This window comes from Triturus cristatus, chromosome 4_2 (genome assembly GCF_964204655.1).
Source record: "Triturus cristatus chromosome 4_2, aTriCri1.1, whole genome shotgun sequence".
NCBI classification, from domain to species: Eukaryota; Metazoa; Chordata; class Amphibia; order Caudata; family Salamandridae; genus Triturus; species Triturus cristatus.
In genome coordinates, this window is record NC_140586.1 from 567789424 (window position 1) to 567815476 (window position 26053).

Here is a 26053-nt window from a genome sequence, read left to right on the forward strand (position 1 = left end):
AATGGTATGATAAAAAGTGCCTTCCTCCCCACAACCACGCAGGCAGAAGGGGTGTGATGCTCTGCCTATTTTATGTAACAAATGTCTGGTATAGTACGAACGGTGCAAAATTCGGAGCTGCACCAGCCGCAGCCTTGATGGTATACCCGCCTCGCGCGGCGAGGCCAACACCTCGCGCCATTCCGGATCGTCAAATTCGCCGATCTCATCAGCCCACTTCTCCCGCAAGGGCCCCATGAGGTCTGGCATGTTATTGATAAGCTTGCGGTACGTGAAGGACGTAACCTTCTTAGGCATGTATTCCGTCAGTAACCTGTCCTCCAATGGGGATGCCTCCGGAACCTCCCCGCCGGGAGCCAGTTTTGCGATCAGGGCATGTTTGATCTGAATGTACCGGAACCATTCCGAGGGGGCCAGGTCACATTGCTGCTGTAAGCGTGCGAACGGGACGACTGTCCCCTTTTGCCACATATCGCCTATCACCGAAATTCCAATGTTGTCCCAACCATCGAAGCCCTTACTATCCCTCAACCGTCCCAACTGCTTTGCATCCCAGAGCGGTGTGAGTTGCGTCAAAACCCCCCGCCACCCCAATTTGGCCTGGGCCGCATGCCAGATAGACACAGTCTGTCTCAGGGGGCCAATCCACGTCGGCACCAGTCTCCCATCATATAGTGGCGACAGTATGCCCCTCTCGCCCAATATATCTCTATCCGCCTTAAACGCCGGGTCCGACTGTGGCGCGTGGAGCCATTGATTAATGACCTTCAACTGTGCCGCCCAGTAGTAGAGTTGAATATCAGGGAGCGCAATTCCCCCATCATACCACCCACAAACTAATTTAGACTGCGCAATTCGCGCCGGCCTGTTGCCCCATAGAAGGCTAGAGACCTGCGCCGCAATCGCACGGAAGTAGGCCGGGGGAACCGGATACGGTGTGTTCTCCAGCACGTATAAGAACCGTGGCAAAGCCATCATTTTGAAGAGCGCTGCTCTCCCCAATAGGGTCAGTGGCAGTGCTCCCCAGTGATGCACGTCCCGCTTGAGGCGGTCCATCGGGGGACACAGATTGCGCCGGAAAAACTCCGTCTGATCCAACGTGATGTGAACACCTAAGTATTTGAACGATCCGTCCGCCACATGGAGCGGATACCCCGCCGGCAGCTGCGGGGTAGGGCCATGCAGTACGAACAGGACGGACTTTGACCAATTAATCGTGTAGCCGGACGCTCTACCAAAGACTTCACAAATATTAAGTAGTGCTAATATAGAACGTCTAGGGGAGGACAGATACAGCAACACGTCATCCGCGTACAGGGAGACGCGGTCCTCCCAGCCGTCAGACCACTTGAGGCCCCGTATCATGGGCTCCCAGCGTATCCAAGCCGCAAGTGGCTCAAGTCACATGGCAAAGAGCAGTGGCGACAAAGGACAGCCCTGGCGCGTGCCACGCGTCAGGGGGAAGTCCTCCGACATATGTCCATTGGCTGTGACATGGGCCACTGGGTTAGTGTATAGGAGTCGAACCCGGGCGCAGAGTTTTGGCCCAAAGCGCAGATGTAACAACACTGCAAAAAGAAAGGGCCATTCAACCATATCTAACGCCATTCGCGCGTCCAGAGAGAGAAGCACCGTCGGCTCACGCAACCATTCCGCCCGGGCCAACACCCCGTGCAGTCACCAAGTTATGGGATGTACTTCTGCCGGGCATAAAGCCTGACTGGTCTGGGTGCACAATGTCGGACAAGTGCGGCGTCAGTCTGCTGGGCAGCAGCTTCGCGAGGATCTTGGCCTCTGCGTTAAGCAGCGATATGGGACGATAGGAGGTACACTGATCGGCAGGTTTACCTACTTTTGGAATCACCACAATGGTGGCGTGCGTTGGTCTAATGGGAGATCGCCGGATCGCAAGCTATGGGTAAACATATTTAGTAAATGTGGGGCAAGCGTCTCGGACAGCCTCTTGGAGTTCAATCGGTATGCCGTTAGGCCCCAAAGCCTTACCGGGCTGCAACGCGCCAATAGCCGCCTGTATCTCCTCCAGCGTGAGTTCAGCTTCCAGGGCCTCCCGCGCTACCGGCGCGAGTGCGGGCATCTTGAGGTCTCTAATGTATGTCAGCGCCTCCTCCACTGTCATAGAGGAAGCGGAAGAGTAGACCCCCCGAAAATGTCCTGCCAGAGCATGCACTATCTCGCGCGAGTCGGACGTCCTGTGTTAAGTTGCGCAATCCACCTATCGCCACTGTCCCGCTTATCAAGCCACGCCAGCAACTTTCCAGTTTTATCGTCCACGTCATAAACTGTGTGCCTCGAAGCTTCCAGGCGCTGTCTGGTGCGTTCTGCGAGGTGCTCCCTATATTTCGTCTGCACCAATCGCAGTTCGTGGGAGGCCGCGGGAGACGGGTCTTGGGCCTGGTGGGCCTCCGCCGCTTTAAGCTCAAGCTCCAGTGACTGCAGCTCAGAGAGCTTTCCACGCTTGTACTCCGCAATAGAGGCCATAGCCTGTCCCCTAACGACCGTTTTGTATGCCTCCCAGAGAACAGCAGGGTAATCAACCGAGGCAGCATTTTCTTGGAAGTAAAGGCTCGTCACCTTCGCTATTGATTTGCGAATAGCAGGGAGCCGTAGGCAGCCGGGATGCATCTGGTAGATGCGGCGCCGCATCAAGTGATAGCGGGTGTACTGCAAGAGTATCGGGGAGTGATCCGATATCCCTCTAGGTCTAATTTCTATACTATCAATATTTTGGAGGCAGCCAGACGACCCCAGAAAGTAGTCTATGCGTGTTAAGCTATTGTGCACCCCAGAGTGATACGTGAATTGCTGCGTCGCCGGGTGATGCAGCCGCCATAAGTCCGTTAGCCTAATTGCCTCCGTAAAGCTCTCAAGACGCGAGACTCCCCCGCCCCTCGTCCGTGGAGGACACCGGTCATGGAGGTCGTTCATCACAGCATTGAAGTCTCCGCCCATTATCTCCTCCCCCTCCGTTAAAGCCAGCAGAAACTCGCTGAGCGCCGTGGCATGCAGTGCAGGTGGAATATAGACACACTATGTTAAGGGGCTGCCCCTCCCATTGGGTATGGATCGCCGCAAATCTCCCCGACCCATCAGTTTTAACATTGTGCAGTATTAAGTGGGACTGTAGGCGCACCAGTATGCCCACCCCCCTAGATCCGGAGGTAAATTCAGAGTGTGTCAACATCTTATAGCCCCATCTATCCATCGCTCTGCTAGCGGTGCCAGTAGGGTGGGTGTCTTGAAGCAAGACCACCGCTGGGGCGCATCTCTTAATACTCTGCAGGACCAGTCCCCGTTTGATTTTGTCTCCCAAGCCCCGCACATTCCACGTGAGTAGGGAGAGAGGCCGCACCGGGGTCAGATTGGTTTCAGTGGGTGTGCCTTGCGTTAGATCTGACATTACGGCAGGTAGGGCAAAAGGGAGCAAACATTGCGGCAAAACCGGTGTAGGACATGTGTAGTGCAATGAAGGCGTGCATTGTGTGATGTAAGTGTCATTGTCATCAGAAACTCAAACATAGCAACAAAAACAGTGAAACAATCCCCAACCCCCTCCCTGCCTCCCTGCCATACGGACCTAGAACTGCCCGCCACCCCAACTCAGCAGAGTGCTCAAACCCCTTAACCCCAAACAGTACTTGCGTGCAAAGGAGCGGGAGGTCCGAGGAAGACCAAGACATCCCCTGCCCCAAGGTCCCATAGATTGTTCGATAAAGTAACATGAAGCAGGCCACTCCGGTGGTAGTAGGTCTCTAAGTTCACCAGGCATTAGCGTGTCTAGAGAGGCGCAGTAGGAGCTCTTATCCGGCGGGTCCTCCCCCCCCCCCCCCCCCCCCCCCCCCTCCTCCGGCCGCCGGTCCCGACCACCAGGGTCCTCCGAACAAGTTCATATTCTTGAACAAAAAACCCCCAGGACACCGGTGATTTCCACACTACCAAAAGTGAACAAAGACATGCTATTCCAGCATTCTGTGTACATTGAACGTCGTGTCCTTAAATGCTAATGTTCCCCAGAAAGAGGGCTTGATGATTATTGAAATAACCCGGGAATCAAGGACTCACTCGCATGGAGTTCCCACATCTTTTTTTCTTACATTGCTGGAACTTTGCTTGACTCACAACGTTTTCCAATTTGACGGAAACTATTTCCAACAGAACAAAGGGACAGGAGTTTTTTCCCCGAACTTTGCTATACTTTTCATGTACCATCTTGAAACAGATATTATTTTCTCCCAGAATAATCTGTTTCACCACGAGATTAGTCACTGGAGATGCTACATAGATGACATACTTATGATCTGGCATGGCTGTGAGAACACCCTTCTAAACCTTGTTCTCTGGCTTAATACTCACTGTAGTGGGTTGAAGTTTTCCCTCACCCACAGTAGATCTGGAATTTCCTTTCTGGATCTACTTATCAAGACATCTGCTGGTGAACCTTTTACATCTTTGTTCCGCAAACCCACGTAGAGGATTACCCTTCTCGCCTATACCAGCTATCACCCATGATAGCTGGTATAGGCAAGAAGGGTAATCCTCTACGTGGGTCACCCAAGGGCCCTGAGGGATTCCTTACCATTTTTATAGTTCCTCCGTCTCTGGAGAAACTGCTTTCTCAAATAAGACTTTTTTTCTGAAGACAAGACCCTATCCGCTAAACTACAATTCAGGGGCTACCCTCGTAGACTGGTCAGACAATCCATGACAAGGACCAGTTACAGTCCAAGGGATGTACTCTCAGCGGCTGCTCCTCCGCTAAGGCGGAGGAGCATCGCCCTACTTATCTGTGAGCAGTTCAAAAAATAAAATGATAATAATGCAATGTTATTATAATTTTTTTCCCATACTGACTTGGGTGCGGGCAGGACTGGGCTGGCCAGACCGGAGGCGCAGGGGAGTAATAGGTGCTCTAAGTGCGCATGACGGTTTGGCCGTCCATCTTATGCCGGCCAAACAGTCTTGCGCACATAGCATGTTCTCCACCCAATTGTATTGCACAGCAAAGGTGGAGAACCTGCACAGGCTCCCAGTCCCTGGCTGAGCACCGAACCACAATGCTTAGACCAATCACGACGCTGCTGTCATGCTGATGACAGCAGCGTTGTGATTGGCTAGGGTATCCTGGGAGCCTGTGTACTTCATGGTTCTATGAGTCCACCGAAGAAGACCGAGAGGCAATGGCCGGCCTGCAGGTAAGCCCCCACCCCCCCTGTCCCGCCACCCCTCTAAGTAGCAGCTGCTACTGGGTACTCTTGACACCCAAAATCAAAAAAGACCATTACCGCATGGCTTGTTGTGTGACTACATATTCCCATGTTGCTAATCTGGTAAATGTATACTAAAACACTGGCCAGCCTTGAACTCTGGCACACTTCAACTGGAGTGACCCTTATTTGCATTCTGCAAAAGTGGGAGTATTAAAGACCACTTGGTCATGGCCAGCCTCCCCATCAGCAAACCAATTCAAATCTTACCAGAAACTTGGGGTATGAACCCCCGGTTGGGACACTAAATGTGGTAGTTGCAGTGTCTGCCCTTTCACTATTGAGACCAAGATTTGTGTACATAATAATGTAAACATTGTGTTGAATTAATTCACTAATTGCAATACCATGAATGTTATATATGCCAGCGCCTGCCTATGCAATCAGATTTGTATAGGGTAAACTACCCTGAAAGTGTGTATTCGGATCTGCCAGCACAGAAGCTGCATTCGTTGCAAAGTCACCAACGCACCACTGGTGGACCACTTTGAACTGAAGGGACATACAGAGAATGATCTGCGCTGGCAAGTGATCACTGCGGTAAAAACCCCACCTAAAGGGGCAGACATGACCTTACTACTCAGCAAGGAGGAACTCAAGTGGATACTCCGCACTAACAGCTCACACACTGGCCTAAACCGAGTGAAGGTCGGGCCTATTCTACTATAATCCTTGTTACTTTAAGGACTACATTGAGATAGTTGCTTGTTGTCATTCTCCTTTAATGTTTTGCAATATATGCCATTCTTAAACAATACGCAACGTTCCTTCTTTTCCATACTTGCAGGCATGGGGTCAATACACTGGTCCTATAATAAAATATATTACGTATATGGTCAATTGCTCAACCAACTTTCTCTCCTGTGGGCCTTTCTGTTCTCTGAATAAAGTCAACTAATTCTATTTTTGTATATGCTGTACTATATGTAAGTTGAAAATATTTAACTCATGTGCTTTGAATTGGTTCCCATACAAAATTTTAATATACATCTTTTGCTTTGACTATGACCAATTCCAATATGGCCAAATTATATTTTCCTATTCTTGGCAATCTGTGCATGTAATCCCTCTTCGCTTTCTGTTTTCTCACAATAAACTCATGCGCACCACATTCCTCATTTGAGAGGCTGTATGTAACGCGCCCATGCACTCTTCCGATGACCGCAGTTTGCCATTCCCACACCACACAGTAAGTTGTGCACTTTCACCAGTGCGCATGCTCATACTTTAGCTCTTAGCAATGCCGTCTCTCACAGCGACATATTGTTTGTTGTATTCCTGAGTCTTGCGTTGTCCTTATTTCTATTCCTGCCCTAGTTTCTCTATACTAGTTATAATGACTCTGCACATTTGGCACCTGTCCCTTACTTTTGGCAGTTGTTGCCAGGTTTACCTGCATTCCACACAATAAACAAACCTTGCTCCATCCTGCCTTGCTTGCACCTGTGGTTATACTTTTAATCTGTATGCCCTTGACGTTCTTCAATTTCTTTAATTTCGATTGGTAGTCCTTTCAATTCACCGCACCTTTCACAGTTCATTTAAAATCTGTGTGGGGCCATCATGGCGGTCACTTGAAGCGTTAGCTTCACTGCGAACCACCCTGAGCGGCTGACATCCGCAACAGCTGCAGCTTCCCACATCACTCCTCATCTCGACCGGGAGGGCCCCCGGTGTCTTCCATGACACTAGGTGGCCACCAAACAACTGATCTGCTGTGTCGCGGCGCATGGCAAGGCCTGCACAGCTGCAAAAAGCTCTCCCTGAATTGGATAGGCCGTCGGCACCCGGGCCAGGCCTGTGACGACTCGGAAGGGTGTAGAGCATCACTGCCCAACCCCTCCCCGCGGACCCGAGCTAGACTGTGGTGGGGGGACTTTTGCCTTGCAACGAGGCTGTGCGGTGCTTCAGAGTGCCCACACTGCTGCGACCAGGAGGCCTTGGCCGCCCTACCTGATCCGTTGCCCCTGCCTTGACCTGTGGCGTCTCCCCGTAAGGCCTGCGGGACTGTGCCGTCGTCTCTGTCGGGACCAGGGGACAGACGCTGTGCCGGTGGGCAATTGATGGACCGGGGCCTGGTTCGACCTGAAGACGAGAGAGAAGCGCCTGGAGCTGTGGGCCCACCATGAGCCCTAGCGGGGACTGTGGCAGAGGTCCCCCTCTCCTGGCACCTCAGGGCCCCATGCAGAGACTGCTGATTTTGACCTTGCTGCACAGATTGGTGCAGGGTGGGAACCTGACACCCCTCATAGTGGCAGGCAGTAGGACGCACACCAGTCTGCTGTGCAGCAACTCACGCGGGGGAGTTGAACTGGTGCCTTGAGACTGAGGGTGGCCCTCCCTGGCATGGAAGCAGGAATGGCCTGATGGTTGGGGGCTTCCCCCCCGATGGGCCCAGCTGGTGGCACCCCTGGAGCTTGAGGAGGCCGGCCTGTGTGGACCTCAGACACAGCCATTGGATCGCCATGGTAAGGCGGCGGCCGCCCCCATACACCCTACGTGACCTCTGCTACGCGGACTGCGTTGTCCTTTCGGTCCGCCTGAACTGGTGCGCTGGGGCCCGGCGGGGGGTAGAGACCCTGAGGCGCAGGTCGAATGCTGAACGGACCGGGCCACCCCTGGCGAGTGGCCCCTCCTGGTTTCTCCCGGGCTCCGGATCCACTTGATCAATCCTGCCCTTGGACGGAGTCCGGAACGATGACCTGCTGAGTGCACCCTGCCGTAAACTGGGCTGATCGTGACCCGGATCACCTTGCGCTGCCCTTAGAAGAGCTGAGAATCTGGCTGAGGCCCGGGATCATAATTGCGGTGGTGCCGGGGGGGATCCCCGAGGCTGCTTCCCCTCTCCTCCCAGCCACCCCTGTAGTGTTTACGGTCGTGGGACAGCGGGGAGCATTCTGTCGGTGACTGCTGAGGTAGCTGAAGACCTGGCTACGGTGGGGGCCCTGATGAGGACTGGCCGTGGTATATCAGAGGGGCCCTCCTCCCGATTGAACCTTGACATGCAACTGAGGCCTCCGGGCGGGGGCTGTTGATATCCACAACGATTGGGCCCCGGCTGAGTCATTTGCATCATAACGAAGGTACATAGTGGTGCAGACTCGAGCGGGTGAAGCCCACATTTGGCGGCCGGCTGCTCTTTTCACTCCTACCTCCTGTAGCCCCCCTTCCCTACCTGTGTTTGAGTTCCTTTTTTGGGACTGTTACACGGCTATCGCTAGACACCGGTACAAATACCCACATCTCTGCAGACTGTAAGTACATTTCTTCCTTGTTGAATTCATTGTTTGGGGCAGGGCGGGGCGCTTAGTCAAATCCCAGGGGAGACCCAAGAAGATAATATCTGTGGAGGTCGATTGGGGGCACTGCGCAGCGTGAGCCCTGAGACATAGCCAAGTGCAAACAAGATCCACTTGTGGAGGGCTCAATGTGATGATGTCGAGGCATGACAATGGTCATATGAGACGCATATAGCCAACGGGATGCCCAAAAGTGGGTAAGAACACTAGGCGTTGAAAGCTTGAACGGTTTGTTGCGCCCTCCTCGGTGGTTACCACTGGCAGAGCGAGACAGCTGTGGCACATGACGGTGGGGCAGACCTTGCTGCGTGAAGCAGACGTCGTACATTGAGGGACCTCAGCGACGACCCACACCAGCGTGAGCTAAATTGCAGCTTCTCAATTTGGAATGGGCCACTGAGTTAATATCATTGGTGTTGAACATAGGCCCTGAACCCACTTGAACATACTCTGAGTAAATAACAGAAGTGCAGTTTGGGTTACCCAAACGTATAATCGAATACACCAACTCACAGGTATTAATGGGCAGAGGAAAGCCGAGAACGACCTCCAGATCAGGGAGGGCTGGGTCTCTCTCGCCGACCTCTGAGCACTCCTCCGGACGTTCATAGCAAGCAGATGACGGAGCGGTCCCTAATCCCCCAGTGGATACATTAGATATGATCTTGCAGGAGATAAGGGACTCAAGGTCTGCGTTAGAAAATCAATTGGGCACGATCTCAGTGGACCACAACTTACTTAAAGATGACCATAGAAAATTAGCTGATAAAGCTAAAACTACAAATCAAACATTGGAAACGATAGTACCACAAGTGAACAGTCATGATGAACAATTCAGTCCAATGCGCCAGCAAATTGAATCCCTACGGGATTGTGCGGATGATGCAGAAGGTCGGGCTCGATGAAATAACCTCAGAATAGTTGGATTCCCGGAGGGATAAGAGGGCCCTAACCCTACGACCTTCATAGAAAACTGGTTGCAAACTAGTGTGGCCCCTGCTGGGCTGTCCGCGCAATTTTACTGTCGAACGTGCTCATCGAGTCCCCACACGTCGGCCTATGCCTGGTGCAAACCCCTGCCTGATATTGGCTAGAATTCTGAATTATAGAGAGCAAGACCATTTATTGCAGGCGATGAGAGACAATGGCCCGCTACATGTGGATAATGCTAAAATCTCGATCTTCCCCCGACTATACTCTAGCTGTACAGCATAAACTTTTTTCATTCATGGAAGTTAAGGCTCGGGTCCGAGCAGCAAGCCTCACGTTTGCATTACTGTTTCCAGCAAAATTGAAAGTCATGTATAACCAGCGTTCTGTATTTTTCGACACGCCGGACAGTGCCTGGGATTGGTTGGACAGAAATTTCCCAGACACGCTGCCTGCCAGATATTTGGACTCAACACAGCCGAAATCACAACGCGCACCCGGAGACGCAGATGGGGTCTCCTCACACAGAGTACAGGATCCAGTCCTCCGCCTCAACAGCAAGTGATGGAGGGCAGGCAGGAGGCCCTCCGGTCTGCCACGGCCCTCCATATCTCTCGTCCACCTATCAGCACAACTCCTTCCGAAGAGGTCATTTCGGACTCTGGCAGAAGTGTCGCACTGTTCCCATCGGAGTCCACGCACCTCAGCAATGATCCTTTGGGGTGACCTGTTTGTGCATATAATGGAATATGGTCCCCAACTAGTTAGATTGTGAAGTATAAGCTTCCCATGTAAGCCATAATGCTGACTCCCAAAATCATATTAACCAGTATCTACATTACTATGCAGTATAATTTATGTTTTTGAACACGTGAAAGGGAAGGATTGGTGAGTTCCCTTGCCTGGCCTGTTCTGGGCGATTTAATTCATTGAATACTGTTTTTGATAGGAACGGTATATGCAACCTCTCCTGAAAGTGTCAGCAACTGTTTAAAGTGTATTATGTTGATGTTTCGTAAACAGTTTGGTCGAGCGAAGTTGGATTGTTGGACCCAGTGTTGGGATTAAAGTTGTATTGTTTGTATTATTGCCACACAATCCGATGTTGGGGTGAGGTGCGGGGGGTGGGATGGGTGGGGCCTAATTAATGCGCCCTGATGGTGTAGACTGCCAAATCTTATACTATTACATCCTGGAATGTTTGGGGAATGGGAACGATGCACAAGCGGCATAGAATAGCTGCACAATTACATCGCCGTTAAGCCCAAATAGTATATCTCCAGGAGACATACCTACTGCCCTCAAACTTTGAAGTTACAGAGACGCTGGAGGCGTCAATTTTATGCACCAGCCTATTCCGCCTTCTCTAGAGGGGCTGCAATTTGGATATGGGCGGGACCCCCCTTCTCCCTCAGTGAGAGTAAGATAGATGACCAAGGAAGATGTGTGTTTATACGGGGGCATTGGATGGTAAGCAAGTGGTGTTGGGTTCCATTTATGCTCCAAATGTGGACCAAGAGGCTTTTTTTTATCACGAGTCTCCTGGGCGCTCTCGAACTGGTTGCAGTACCCATGGATATTAGGTGGGGACCTCAATGCAGTGTTCGGTGTCTGTCTAGACTGCTCTTGGAGAGGTGTGGCTCACTGGTTAGAGGCGGCAGATCCGCAAGCAGAGAATCGGCCAGGGACCAGGGTTCAATTCCCGACGCGGCAGGGTCGTGGACCAGGGTCAAAACGGACTCGATAATTCTCGCCTCGGTACCTACTCTAACCAGGAACACACTCGGCAACTCTGGGCATTAGCTTGCCTCATCTCCACAACGGCCCCCCACATTCGCCGGGGATGCCTGGTTTCACCTTGGAGATACCCAGGAGGGACCATCTCACAGGGATAGCCAGGACGGGTTCCCCAGCGGTCTACAGCGCCACGACGCCTCAGGGCAGCAGTGCGCTTTACAAGACACTTACATTTACATTTATGCCCCTCTGCCGAACACTAATGCTCACTCGCAAGCGGCTGCTTTTAAAGCGATGGGCACAGGGATGGGATTTACTTGATGTCTGGAGATCCCTGCATGTTAACATGCGCGAATATTCCTTTTATTCCCACCCGCACAAGTTGCATACTAGTGTAGACCACGTCCTATGTACACCAGACTTGTCCCCGACCATTAAGCAATATAACTATTTGGGCAAGACCATATCCGATCCTAACCCCATAGAATTAATGCTAAATTGGGGCCGATCTCCCGCACCTATCCCCACATGGCGATTGCAGCCTCTACATTTGGAAGATCAGGTGTTTCGAGCCACATGGACTACAGCCATTCCCCCATTTTATGCAGTGAATGAGGGCACAGCCATGACCAGATCCTTAGAATGGGAGGTCTTTAATGTAACAATACGGGGAGTCGCCATAGGATCCTTGGTGGGAATTAGGAATGAGACGGTTAGAGATATATCGGAACTAGAAGGTGTTTTGAAAGCAAGAGGTAGCAGCCGAAGTAAGCGAGGAAGGGGCAGAGGACTTACAAGAGGCCAGGATACTGTATGCAGAATTATTGGAACGATTAAGGACGATTGACATGCAAGCGTACACACTTCACATACACGCTGAAGCTGATCGAGCTGGCACATTGTTAGCGCGATTGATTAAACCTCAAACAAACCATACTGGCGATAAATAATGCTCAACGCACATTGATCACCTTCCAAGAATACTACACAAACCTGTACACTGCTTCGTGTCCCCCCCCCCCCCCGCCCCCCTGAGACATGTCAGACACAATCACTGGCTTTCTTGCAGATATAGAACTTCCCACTATTTCAGACTCGGAGTTGGCGGCTCCGATCACTACAGCAGAGATCCGTATGACTATAAGGTATTAGCCCGTAATAAAACTCCAGGCTCGGATGGGCTCCCTATTGAGTTTTATTCCACTTTTGCAGCAACATTAGTTCCCAAATTGCTACAGCTCTATACAACCTCGCTCGCTGAAGGTTCATTACCTCCCACCACTAGGGAAACATTAGTCACATCCCTTTTGAAGCCTGACAAAGTCCTGACTGAACTTACGTCCTATAGGCCCCTATCAATCCTTAATTCTGAATACAAAATACTTAGTAACATTTTGGCATCTAGATTACTCCCCCCTACTTCCCAAATTAGTGCCATAGATCAATGTGGGTTTATACCCAAATGCAGCACCTCACAAAATATTCGCCGCCTGCATGCTTTGATCCATGCAGCCTCGTCATCAGCATCGTTCGCTGGATGTTTATCGTTAGATGTACGCCAAGCTTTTGATACCCTGAGTTGGCCATATATTATGGCCGTGTTAGCTAAATTTGGACTTCCCACGACATACTGCAATTGGGTAAAATTGCTATACACTAACACTACTGCCCGTGCCAAGAATGGGTCCACTATCTCACCCACATATTGTGTTTCTCCGGGAACACGCCAAGGGTGCTCCTTGTTGCCCTTATTGCTTGTACTTGCATTGGAGACCCTAGCACAACGCCTGTGTCATATTATGACCCCATATGGTATTCCGATAGTTGTCACAGTCCTTTCTGTGTCACTCTACGCAGATGACATGTTATATTTTAAAGATTTGAACAAAAATATGCACGCCATAGGAGCAGTGTTTTCACGGTTCGGGGAATATCCGGATGATATCTTAACGCCTTGAAATCGGTGGCATACTCCTTTTACGATACGTATAATCGACCCTATTTACAATTTGGGCAGATGCAGTTCAAGGTGGAACCCACAACTTTCCAATATCTAGGAATACCCGTCTACAGGACCAGTGCGGACACTATAGATGGGAATGTGGTTAGGACTATTAACTTGCTCCGTTCCCAGATCTCGTTTTGGATTACCTTGCCATTAACTGTGGCGGGTCGATTGGCCGTGTCTAAAATGGTCATGTTACCCAGACTCCTATATCACTTTGTGAACTTTCCTGTTATTCTCCCGGCATGGATTTTTAAAACGCTGGATACCTTGTTAGCGTCCTTACTGTGGGGAACGGGTAGAAATAGGCTAGCATTGGCCAAAATACAGCTTCCGAGTACCGCTGGTGGTGTGGGGGCTCCCGATTTTAAGGCATACTGTATAGTAGGGCAACTACAATGGCTGGCATATTTGCTAGCGGGCCATAATTTATTTGAAATATGATATACTCCGGACTGTTTGCAGCGTGGTACCCTACAGGCACTGCTATGTCCTGGGGTTGACAAACTGCTGGATCCCCCCCTTTCTCTTGCATATAGCAATGCATTATTGGACACAGGCACAAAAATATGCAAAAATATTTTTCCCATATGCCCCAAATATCCTGCTTTGTGGCCTACCCACCAGACAAGGAATATTATCAAGGGCTCGGCTGCGGAGTTGGACCCAGACTGGTACAGAGACAATCTGATTTATTCTTGGGTGGCAACCTGATGACCCATGATGAATTTGTACGCACTAATGCAGTACCAGAATCCCTCGTTCTCACGCATGCAGCAATCACGCAATTCATCCGGAAATATTGGTTGGTGGATCAGAAAGAACCACCCATCTTTCAATTGTTGAAGTCCATTTACATAATGGGGCATGGCCACCACCTTGATGACTATACTGAGGGCTAAGGGAACATCTGGATACTCCACTACTGCCTCTCCAGCAAAAATGGAAAGGAGCCCTGGTAAGGGAATTTGATGATAGAGAATGTGCCTTAATGTTAGAGCATCCTAGACGGGTCTCTCGTAATTTCGGACTGAAAACAATACAATTATTAATACTACACAGGGCTTATCTCACCCGAGCGCAATACAGAAAATGTTCCCCACTTCCTCTTCTGGCTGTCCAAGATGTCCTGGTCTTGTCCTGTACTGGGAGGGTTTTGGACAGAGGTTACGTAGAGCTTATCATTATTAACAGAGCACTCCCCTTGGAATGCTATAGAGGTCTGCCTTCTGGGCCTATCCCCAAGAAGGCGAAGCTACAGCGCCGCTTTGCAGGGTTAGCCCTGATGCTTGCAAAAAAGATTGATTACCGCGCTGGAAGTCCTGCACAGCACCGCGCGAAGGTGAATGGAGGGAGGAAGTTCTTCGCTGGGCCGTGGCGGAAAGGGAAGCGCTTCAAAGCGAGGAATATAGAGGGCTGAGAAAAAGACCAATCTCCCTGGAATGGGCACAACTAGTAGAACATTTCAAAACGGACACAGAAGAAATGTTGGAGGGCCCCCGGGACACACTGGAAGACCATAATGATGATATCTGATTATCAATACTACGACAATTCTGACTTTTGGGTTTGCTACCCCCTCATCCCTTCTCCCCCCCGCCTTCCTTGTGTCCCCCTCTCTCTGCCCTTCCCTCCGATATCTGACACAACTACCTCGTAGTACTATACTCTAGCGACGAGGTACCTAGAACGCAGCGGCAAAGTTTGTTGTTCTTTTTTGGGAGGGTTGTTTTAGGGGTGGTTCTCTAGCAGGAAAGGGTCATGAGTAGTTATAAAATGAAGCTTAATGATTGTTGAAATACAACTGGTTCATAGTAGTATCATTAACATGGTCACAAATGATAAGTGTTATTGCGTCGTAAGAAATGTGACCAGTGTTTGGGAATATGAATAGACATGTACACTAAGTCATAAGAAATGTTCAAAAGAAAAGAACTCCAATCTATGTAATGTATTTGAATCATTTTTAAAGCTCACAAAATGTGTGTTTAAAAAAAAAAAAACTTCCCCCAGCTCACTCCACCATCTCCAGACCCACTGGGAGGGTGGAGTGGGTCCACTAGAAGAAGAGGATTGGCACCCTGATTGTTTCCCACGAGCTCACCAACTCTTCCAAATTGCGGCCAATACAAACTTACTACCTCCACGAAGCTTCCCTCGCCCCTTCACATCTGCTCATGGCTGGTCTCCGGACTGATGCCACCTGCTCCTGATGCGCGACTGCGCCCGCAGACTATTTCCACATGGTCTGGTCCTGCGTGACAATACAAACATACTGGGCCGCAGTAACAAGAGAACTGACAGAGGTGCTGAGGTGGGCGGTTCCCCTCTCTCCCAACCTGAACCTTCTGAGAATAGCAGAGGACGTGGGGGCACGAGGGCTGATAGTGCCTTCCTGGGTACGGGCTTTCTGGTTGCAAAGCATGACATTGCGACAAAGTGGCTGTATCCCTCTCGTCCCTACCATTGCAATGTGGCGCAGCGAGGTTGACTGGTGTGCCCATCAGGGGAGGGTGGTGTTTGAGGCGAGAGGCTGTCCCCAATAGTATGGTCGTGTGTGAGGGAAGTGGCTGCACCTCTGACTTACTGTATCCAAACTGCAGCTCCGGAGAGACTCCATGACCTATATATGTTTATGTCCTGGTTCGCTTGGTTGTAACTTATACATGTGATACTACACGCTCAACTTGTGCCTTGTTCTCATTAGCCATACAGTGACTTTTTAAAACGCAGCAAAATTGTTTATCAAAAAGAAATCGGCATGGGCACTCGCCATCCCTCCAGGCGAGTGTCTCGCGTATTCCTGCTTCTTCATATATTGATCTTTTCTTAATGTAGTCTCAATATGTCATCATATTCTAATTTTGAGTTCAGGGTACAGCGGCAATATAGGTCAGTTTTCTTTTCAATTCTATTTTAAACTACCCAGTTTTTCCCTTAATTGGTATCACACCATTCTCATCAGCACAAGTCACCCCACAGTATTGGCGAATGTGATCCACAGTGTGCTTCACATTTGTTTGACACATGACCACGTACGTGCATGGATTGATTGGTCGTCTCATTTCTCTGTGGCTCAATCATTGATAATCAATTTTCATTTCTTTTCTCCTCTTTGCCGGTCATCTGACCCTGTTGCTTTCTCCTCTCTCTCCTCTTTCCATTTCATCTTCTCCTCTCTTTCCATTTCATCTCTCTTACAGGCATTTTTAATCTCTGGCATATTGAATTATGTCCTGATCAAGATCCCCATATTTTATGGCAGGATCGAAACGTCGTCGACAAATAGTACCATGACTATTGAAAATGTCATGTAAATAATTGATAGAAATGGTACTTTAAACTGATATGTGACATGACCTGCTTATTTTTGCTACAGCTAATGGAAAATGTCTGAGCTTTGAAATTCTTTTACTTGTTCCGTTGTTATCCACTTCATAATGTTTTGTGTGTTATATGGTTGACCCCTTAAAATGAGCAGTGTGCAGTTAAATTCTTTTGATTGAAGAGGACATGTGAAGAGATACACTGCTAGGCATCTCTCTCCACTCGCTAGGCTGTGATTCATTAGTAAAATCATAGAGCACAGCTCATACTTGTACTATCACATTGCCCTTCTTGACCTTTAGCTTTTAATGGGTGTATAATATAAATCTCCCATTAAAGATATAGCCTGTTTTCAAATGCTGCATTATGAAAACAGGTTTGCTGCCTTCCCCTCATACTTGGCAATAATGGCTTTGTCTTGCTTCCCAGATTACAAACAGTTAGATAAATATCACATAGCCATTATAAACTGTTATGTCCTATTACAAAATCTAACCATTACAGAATAAAACTCCAAGCTACTTTAATTACTATTACTGCTAACTATTTTAAAATAGTGAAATAATGAAGAGGGCCAGACTTATTGCATTTGTAAGTAATGGTTGCTTACTCATCTTAAATGCTGACTTAGGGCCTGATTTAGATCTTGGCAGAACTACTGTGGTCACTCGACGACAGTTTCCAAGTACTCTATCATGCTGAAGGAATCCCGCCTGCCTTATGTAGATATATACAGGCTGAACCTCCGCCCGGGTTGACCGAGTGTTTTCCTTTGCGTATGCTGCTCAACACAGGCGACGCGTCTGACTTCTCTGCTGGCGAATAGTACTCCGCCGCCGTTGGGGCGGCAGGGTTGCACTACGCCTATTTAGAATTCATAGTTGTGCTGGCGGTGTCCTAGCTGCAGTTTCCAGGTGGAGGGAATCTGTAGCGGGACTCAGTCAAGAATGTACCATTACTGAGACCATTGGATGGAGACTAGCATTACAAACCTGTGTTTTTTTTTTTCTTCTTTTTTCGCTTAAATGTTTTCACCTGCATGCCATCTATAAAACACCATCCAATTCAGACCATGATCCTTTGCCATTACAGCACAGCACAACATTTTCCTGGAAAAGTTTTGGCTGAGTATTATTTTGACTTGTGGGTTTACAAAGTCTTTTAATCACATTATAATTAGAACTCCAGGTTTTATGGTATTTTTTTTATTTTTTTTTTAGCATTTCCATCTGTATTTATCCATATTTATTTTTTGCCCACTTTATCTGTATTTATCCATATTTAATGTGTTTTGCGAAAAAATGAAGTGGTAAAACTGTACATTTCCACATTTTATTTAACTGATAGACGCGCACACATACTTTGATGTCTGTCTGTTTTAGCTATTTCAGTTGCCGCATATTATATAACAAAACATCCACTGGTAAATATTAGCATTATACCACAAATGTATGTTGACACATGGCATTATTTAATGAAATTGCATTATTTTTTTTTTATTTCCTATGCTGTCCATCTGCTCAGCTGTTGGCATATAGTTCATGAAAGGCAGAACAGAGTGACTTAAAAGAAGCCCAATTTTCTGTATTTATCCACTTTTAAAAATAAATGCAGACAGAAAACACATTGTTTTCTGTCTGTATTTATCTGTAAAAATCCGTAAAAACAGAAAACCGGGAGCCTTAATTATAATTGGGGCTCCCGATTTTATGGTATTTTTTCAACCTTTCCGTCTATTTATCTATATTTATTTTTGGGCCATTTTGTATGTATTTATCCATATTTATTTTGTGTTTCGCGTATAAATAAAGTTGAATAACTGTACATTTCCATATTTATTTATCTGATAGACGCGCACTCATAATTTGATGTCTGTTGGGTTTTACTATTTAAGCTGTCAAATAATACATACCAATACATCCACTGGTAAATACTAGCATTATACCATAAATGTATATTGACATATGCCATTATTTATTTTTATTTTTTTTTGTGTCAAAAAAACCTTTATTTCAAAGAATATGCACAGTACAATTACACAATTGCCAAATTACAGGAGACAACGCGTGGAAGCGTTACAGTACCACAGAAATAATCACATGTTCAAACGACAATAAAAACTTTATCCAGAAGAGTTACCAACAGCTCAGTGAAAAAGGGCAGGAGCGGGCACCCAGAGGGAGAAACATGTGTAAGGGAGGGAGAGACAAGGGTGGGGGACCGTGTACTGGAGAGGGCCAGCTTATGGACCGGCAGCCGCGGAGCCGGCGGGGAGCGCGGGAGAGATCGCTGTTTGCGGAGCGGCGTGGCTTGCAAGATAGGTAACTAGTGGCCCCCATATATCTAGAGGACGGGTTTTAGCCGGCAAGAGATCCCAAAACTCAGAAAGGAGGGTGTGGCAGCGAGAGGCGTCTTCCAACCAGAGCGGCACCCTAGGCGCGGGCCTGCGGCCCCAACACATGGAGACCCTGCACCTAGCCAGAACGAGCAGCATGGCTTTCAATCGACGGGTTGCATCTGGGCAGAACTTAACAAAGCCCAGGAGGCAGATCGTGGGGTTGGGCAGCAATGGCGAGGAGGTGATTTCGGAGATAATTACACATACTTCCTGCCAAAATGCCGCGACTCGGGGGCATAACCAGGCAAGATGGCCAAAATCGGCCGCGGAGCAGCGTAGGCATCTGTCACTAGCCACAAGACCTAATCTGTGGAGATGAGCGGGAGTGCGATATAATCTGTGTATATATTTTAAAGTGTATTAATCACAAGCGGTAGTTGGGGGAGAGATGCTTAATCTGGGAACAGCAGTAAAGCCAGTCCGCTTGAGATCTCGATTCTCAGGTCCTCGCCCCAAGCCATACCTGCCGGGTCAGTGGAGACCGAGGAAGCTGCTAGTGTACAAGCATACATTTTAGTGACCAGTTTCTTTGGGAAGGAAGAGGCGTAAAGCATGTCAAGCCGGGCCAGCGATTGGGGGGGGCTGGGGAAAGGAAGGATGTATCTTCCTGCATGTCGCCCAAACCTGGTAAAATAGCAGAGTGTCCATGAGACCAGCATTAGGAGCGAGCGAGATAAAGGTCTCCCCAGGGTACAGATCCGAGATGGTTAGGAGGCTAAGGCGATTAGTGTGTTTAACCATCCCCGTCGACTGGAGTGAGGGGAAAGCGGAATGGTGAGCAATGGTGTTTGCCGAAAGCAGGTCCAAGCCATAAAACTTGAGAATGCCGTCCGAGGCCCAGCGCAAGTCCTCGACCATGTCCATTTCAGTGCACAGGAGCTTCGCTGGAGCAAAGAGCGCAGTCGAGAGCGGCCAAGGGGTTGCCAGGTCCGCCTCCACTGCTACGTGAGGCTGGAACGGGGTGGGGTGAAGCCAAAAATAAAGAAAGCTCACCTGTGCGCTTCAAGCATAAAGCTTAAAATCCGGGGCTCCCAGACCGCCATGCGTCATTGGAAGGGTGAGAATGTTGTAGGCGACCCTGGGTTGCCTCCCAGCCCAGACCAGATTGATGAGCAGCGAACGGACCCTACGGAAGAAGTGAGCCGTGAGAGGGATAGGGATGTTGACGAAGAGATATAAGAATTTTGGGAGCACCACCATCTTTGCGATTGCTATACGTCCAGCCAGAGATAGCGGTAGTCGATTCCAGAGGGGGATTTTGGACTCAAACCAGTCAACAGCGCAACCTAAATTAGCCCTCCAGAGCTCATCGACGTCACTGCTCAACCAAACTCCCAAATATCTAGTAGGCTCAGAGGCCCATACAAAGGGGTAGTCAGATTCAAAAGGGGCCGTGGCATCCGTGAGCAGGAATAATACTGACTTGTTCCTGTTAACCTGGATACCGGAATAGCCACCAAAACTAATCGCCGAGCAGACTGAGGTTTTCCCGTGGTTGCCGAACGTAGAGTGTAATATCGTCCGCATACATGGACACTAATAAAGCTCGCGCCGAAAAGCCTATGCCTCTCTGAGTGTGATGCTACCGATGGCGAGCCGCAAGGGGCTCCGACATATGCCATTATTTAAAGAAATTTCATCCTGTTTTTAAATTTCCCATGCTATCCATATTCTCAGCTGCTGGCCTATATTCATCAAAGACAGCACGGAGAGTCACCTGAAAAGAGTGCAATTTTCTGTATCTATCCACTTTTAAAAATGTATGCAGACAGAAAACACATTGTTTTCTGACTGTATTTATCTGTAAAAATCTGTAAAAACAGAAAACAGGGAGCCTTAATTATAATGGCAGGGCGGAGAAATCCCATTTTTACTGAGGAAGAATTGTCAGTCATGGTGGATGAAATGATTAGAGTAGAGACACAAGTGTTTGGAGCCCAAGTACAAAATACAACCATATCTCAGAAAAGGCAAATGTGGGCCAGAATAGTTGACAAAGTGAATGCTGTAGCAAACAACCTGCGCATACGGGGAAATTAGGAAGAGGTGGAATGACCTGCAGAGGAGAGTGTTCCCTGGCCTCCAAGCGTCACATGGAGGCTCAGAGGACTGATAGTGGCTCTCCCAGCCCTCCTTTACAACTTTTTCCCTGGGAGGAGGTCTTGCAGATCCTACATCCGAAGGCTTGACAGGAATCCCTGGTGGAGTGTAGACTGGTAAGTTATACTTTGGAATTTGTCACTCAGCCTAAATATCCTTTTTCATTTTAATCTAGCTGCTGCGTAGAGTTTTGCACCTTTGTTAATCATATAAACCTAGATATATCAGTATACTTTCTTTTGTCTTGTTTGTTTGAATATATTTTGTTGTAACTAAGATTACAGGTTTCAATCTCCAGTACAGTTCACAAGATGAAATGGTGCTTTTACCCCAGACAGCATATCTCATATATGTTTTTTTAAACTCAAAATGTCAGTTTTTGGTTCTTACTGCATATCTTCACTAAGTGTGTTAAACTTAAAATTTTGCAAGTGTTGTGCATGTTTAATTGAAATGAATACAGCTACCACAATGCCTTTTTTGTTATGTGAAAATAATAACACAATGTAATTTTTCTCATTCTCTGTTATGGAAAATGTCACATACTTTGAAGCGTTATATAGTTTATCAATCTCTATTTCATATTTTGTTTTTAAATGTGTGTGTTTAATGTTGTATGTTGCCCTATCCTTGGTATCTCAGTGAATTGATAGTATTTATTTCCCAAATCAATTTTTTCTAGCTTACAAATGTGAAGGTTTGTAATTTTGTATGCAGAATATAAATGCAGTGTTTATATGGTGATTAATGCTAACTATCCTTGTAAGTTGTGTAATTTTCAGAATGTTTGCCTGCTAGGCCTTGGAATGGTATTTGTTGCATTTCTCCTCACTACTTCGTTGTGTTGAATCTTTGGTATATCTTACGTGTACTTTTTATTTTTTCCATTTCAGAACATCTTTTTACCTACTTTTTGAAGTTGTTTAGTGTCTAATTTAAGCTTTTTGTGTATTGTGTCATAATACCACTGAAAGATACATTCATGATAGTAATTAATGTTTTCCTTTTATTCATTTTTAGCTTCAAACTCAATTTATGTATAATCCAGACTTTTACAAATTGTTTTTGTTTCTTCTACATATATAATAGGTCCAACACCCAGAGTACGTGGACAACAATCTACCACTCGGGATACTTCCACTCCAGACTAGGAACAAGACTCCAGGGAGGACTCTACTCCTGAAAGTTCGGCTAATGAGGAGTAGGCTGGTTCATCTGGTCTGCATGGGCAGACTGCTCCAGTGAGTGACAGTCAGCCCACATCTACACCTCCTATCTCAGCTGTTATCACCCCTCAGCCTGTAGATCCCTCCACTTCCGGTGTCCAAACCAACATCACCCCCAATCTTGTGCCCCTGAGTCCTGCCTCTTGTTGATACACCACCTCCAGTTCAGCCAAGAAATAGTGGGATGGGGAACACTGGGTCAAGGAGACAGGGTAGTGGGGGTTTGTGAGGGAATCTGTGGGCCAGCAAAGTGAGGTCACTCTCGGTTCACTGTCACCCAGGCCACCATTCACCAATTCCTGGGACCCCTCCATCAGTCCCAAGACATGATAGGCCTAGTCCTTACAGAGCTTCTGGAGATGAAGCAGTTGCAGAGGGAGCTCAATGTTAAGATGGAACATTACAACTCCAATATGGGCTCCCTGACTGGGGTCTTGCATGACATTTATACCCTTTTGTGCATGCCTTTTTCAGCACCATCTTCCCCTTTCTGTGGCCCAAAAACATTTGAGCCAACTACATCTGCTTCACCCACAGAAAGGGAGGCCCATGCACCCACCTCAGTCCCTGCAACCGTGGATCCACCAACCCTCCAGCACACATTCACCCGGACCATCAGGAGAGGATGGCAAGATCACCACCACCAAGAGACACAGATCTCAATTTCCTCCAGTGTATGACTATTGTTCACTCTGTGGACTATTTTCTGAACAAATTTACCTTTCTGATGCCAATTGTATTTTGAACATTGGATTTAAAAAATGTTTGGCTCCTCAATAATAGTTTCATTCACCATGAGTAAGTTTTATAACTTTTTAATATTTTTGTTGTTGTTTACATCCTGTTTTAGCTTCTTTGAATAAAAACAAAACTAACAAAGTCTAAGACTGCTGTTGTATTTCTTTTCTCAATGTATTTATCATTTATTCCTTCCATCAGTTGATCCTCTGGAATGTCTTAAAATCCTTACAGGTCTAAAGTCGGGCTCGCCTTCGGACCCTTGTCCTGCTAGGATTCTGGCAGTGGTAGCTGAGGTTGCTAACGCAGAAGTGACCTCCCTCATTAATTTATCCCTCCAGAAAGCGGTGGTTCCTCTGGCTTGGAAGGAGGCCAAGATCTTCCCCCTCCTCGAAAAGCAGTCATTGGACCCCCTTTGTCCGGGGATTTACTGGCCTATCTCCCTCCTCCCTGCATTGGCAAAGGTGTGTGAGAAGGTGGTAAACAATCAGCTCACCGACTTTGTGGAAAAGGAGGCGCTTCTAAACCCAGCTCAATCTGGGTTCCGGGCGTCACACAGCACAGAAACTGGACTATCTGGACGCAGGCGGGAGGGCTGCGCTGATCTTGCTCGACCTCTCGGCTGCGTTTGACACGATCCTGCACTCACTTCTTTTGTCACGTCTGGCCAAGATTGGTCTGTCAGGCACTGTGTAGAGCTGGTTTCGATCCTTCCTGGAAGGCCGGTCCGAGCAGATCTGGATTCCACCACCCTCCTCTTCCCCCTCAGCCGGTAACAACGGGTGTCCCGCAGGGATCCTTCCTTAGTGCCCTCATATTTAATATCTATGCGACTCCTCTGATTTACCTGACAGAGGAGCTGGGTGCTAAGGTGTTGGCATACGTGGATGACACCCAGCTGCTTTTTACCTTGGACAAAGGTTCGGACTCTGTACTACTGGTCCAACATTGCCTTTCATCTATCTTCAGATGGTTGGCGAAGGCACAGCTCAAATGCAATGAAGGGAAATCAGAGATTCTGCTTTTTGGCACATTTCCCCTTAACTTCAGAGAGCAGCTCTGGGGTCCCGATTACCCACTACCGACTTCAACTGGGAAGCCAGTCAAAAACCTGGGGGTTTGGTCTGATGAAGGCCTTTCCTTTTCAGTACACATCAAGAAGCTGGCCGGCGGTTGTTTGGCCTGCTTCTTTTAGAATATTCTTTCCCCTTCTGCCGCTTGCAGCGAGGGAAACAATCACTTGCGTTGATCTTCTCTCGGCTGGAATATGCCAATGTCCTTTTTGCTGGTATCCCGGGCTACCTGTTGAAGTTACAGGTGGTCCAAAATACCGCAGCCAGACTTTTATCGGGTCTGTCGGCCAGGGACAGTGTGCATCATCAGTTGCGCTCTCTTCACTGGCTGCCCATGGCAGCCAGAGTGAAATTTAAGCTTCTGACCTTGGCCCACCATGCGTTTTATGGGTGTGGCCCTCTTTACCTGCAGAGGCGTTTACCCTTCTATTTTCCTGCGCGCTCCCTGCGCTCTTCGTCCCTATGCTTTGCCCAGGTCCCACGTTTTAAGCGTCGGAGGATAGGGGGCAGCTCTTTTTCAGTGAAAGCAGCGGTTGCATGGAATGCTCTTCCTCTGGTCCTGCGTACCATCCAGGATCCAGTTGTAATTAAGAAGAAACTGAAAACTCATTTATTTACCTGAAGCTCACTGACGTATCTTGCTGGTCTCGCGCCGGGACACTCACGAGTAGCCATGCGTGTAATACATTTATATAACATACCATAACATAACGCATCACACATATTACAATGTAAAAAATAAAATGATTGTTTACCCATATACAAATGCCTTGTAGCTAATGTACTCACGTTTTTCTAAAATGATGAAAAAGAACAAATAGCACAAACCCTAAAGATGTATGTTATCAAATTGTATGAAATAAATGTTTGTTATAGTTTACAAACAAATTACAACTCCTGCATAATCCAAACCAGCCATTTTAACATTTACAGTTCCAGACATTGCCACCACGGAAGAACGTGATGTAGCCCAAAAATCTGATTCAATAAGTAAACTGTCATCAGTATGAGCCTGATCAAATTACCCCAATAGTGAAAATCCTGTCATGACTCCATTTTGTGGCCACAGGATCATTCCAAGACATTGTTGCAATGTCTGCTGCAATGTCACAACCACCTTTAAATGGTTTGATACTAGAAGTTTGTTCTACAATGATGAGGCACATACTCAAAACTGCAAACAAACTATCAAAAGCTGGACAAAAGAGGCCTCTTCAAAGCTCTAACAGTCTACACCTAATTCCACCCAAATTTAAGAAAGAGCAAACGCGCGCTCCTTCTCCGGGAACGCTCCCAGAATATGGATCTTACTGCCTCAGAATTTACGTGAAAATCGCCCATTCCCTCATTTCAGGAAAAAACGTAAACTTGTGCTTCTAAATGAATACCTGAACCCCCCCCCCCCTCCCCAAATCTCTGATTGCCCTGATGCTCCTACCCCACACCCTCCATGTAAATTTGAGCACCACTACCTCGGGGGGGGGGGGGTGGCACTGCGTCTCTACTCTCCCCACCCTTATAACACCCTACCATAACTACCTCAGAGCTATAGTGTTTAGATAGCCCCTGTATATCATTTACTTCTTTTATATACTGTTCCCATGTATTTTTTATTTACTCTTACGTAACTCGTGCAATTGCTGCTATATCGTTTACATACCCTACTATCTATTGTATACATCTTTTTATACCATTAATATGTATTTTTATTTACTCTTTATGTAACTTGTGTAATTGCTACTGTGCTAGCTCAGTAATGCGCTCTGATACCTTAGGGTCAAGTTTGCGTTATACAAAACCTGATAAATAAATAAACCACTTCATACACTTGACACAAAATGAGGATTTAGCCAATGTCAAGAGATTAGTATGCTTTGGGTCGAATACTAGATGTGATTAGAGCAATTTAAGCAGCACATATTGGCTTGAGGGCACCAT

At 47.7% G+C, this 26053-nt stretch overlaps 1 protein-coding gene across 8 annotated transcripts in view; it reads left to right on the plus strand.

Moving 5' to 3' along the window:
* HENMT1 (HEN methyltransferase 1) overlaps nucleotides 1-26053 on the plus strand; it is a 660905-nt gene that overhangs the window by 37109 nt on the left and 597743 nt on the right. The window lies entirely within an intron of this gene.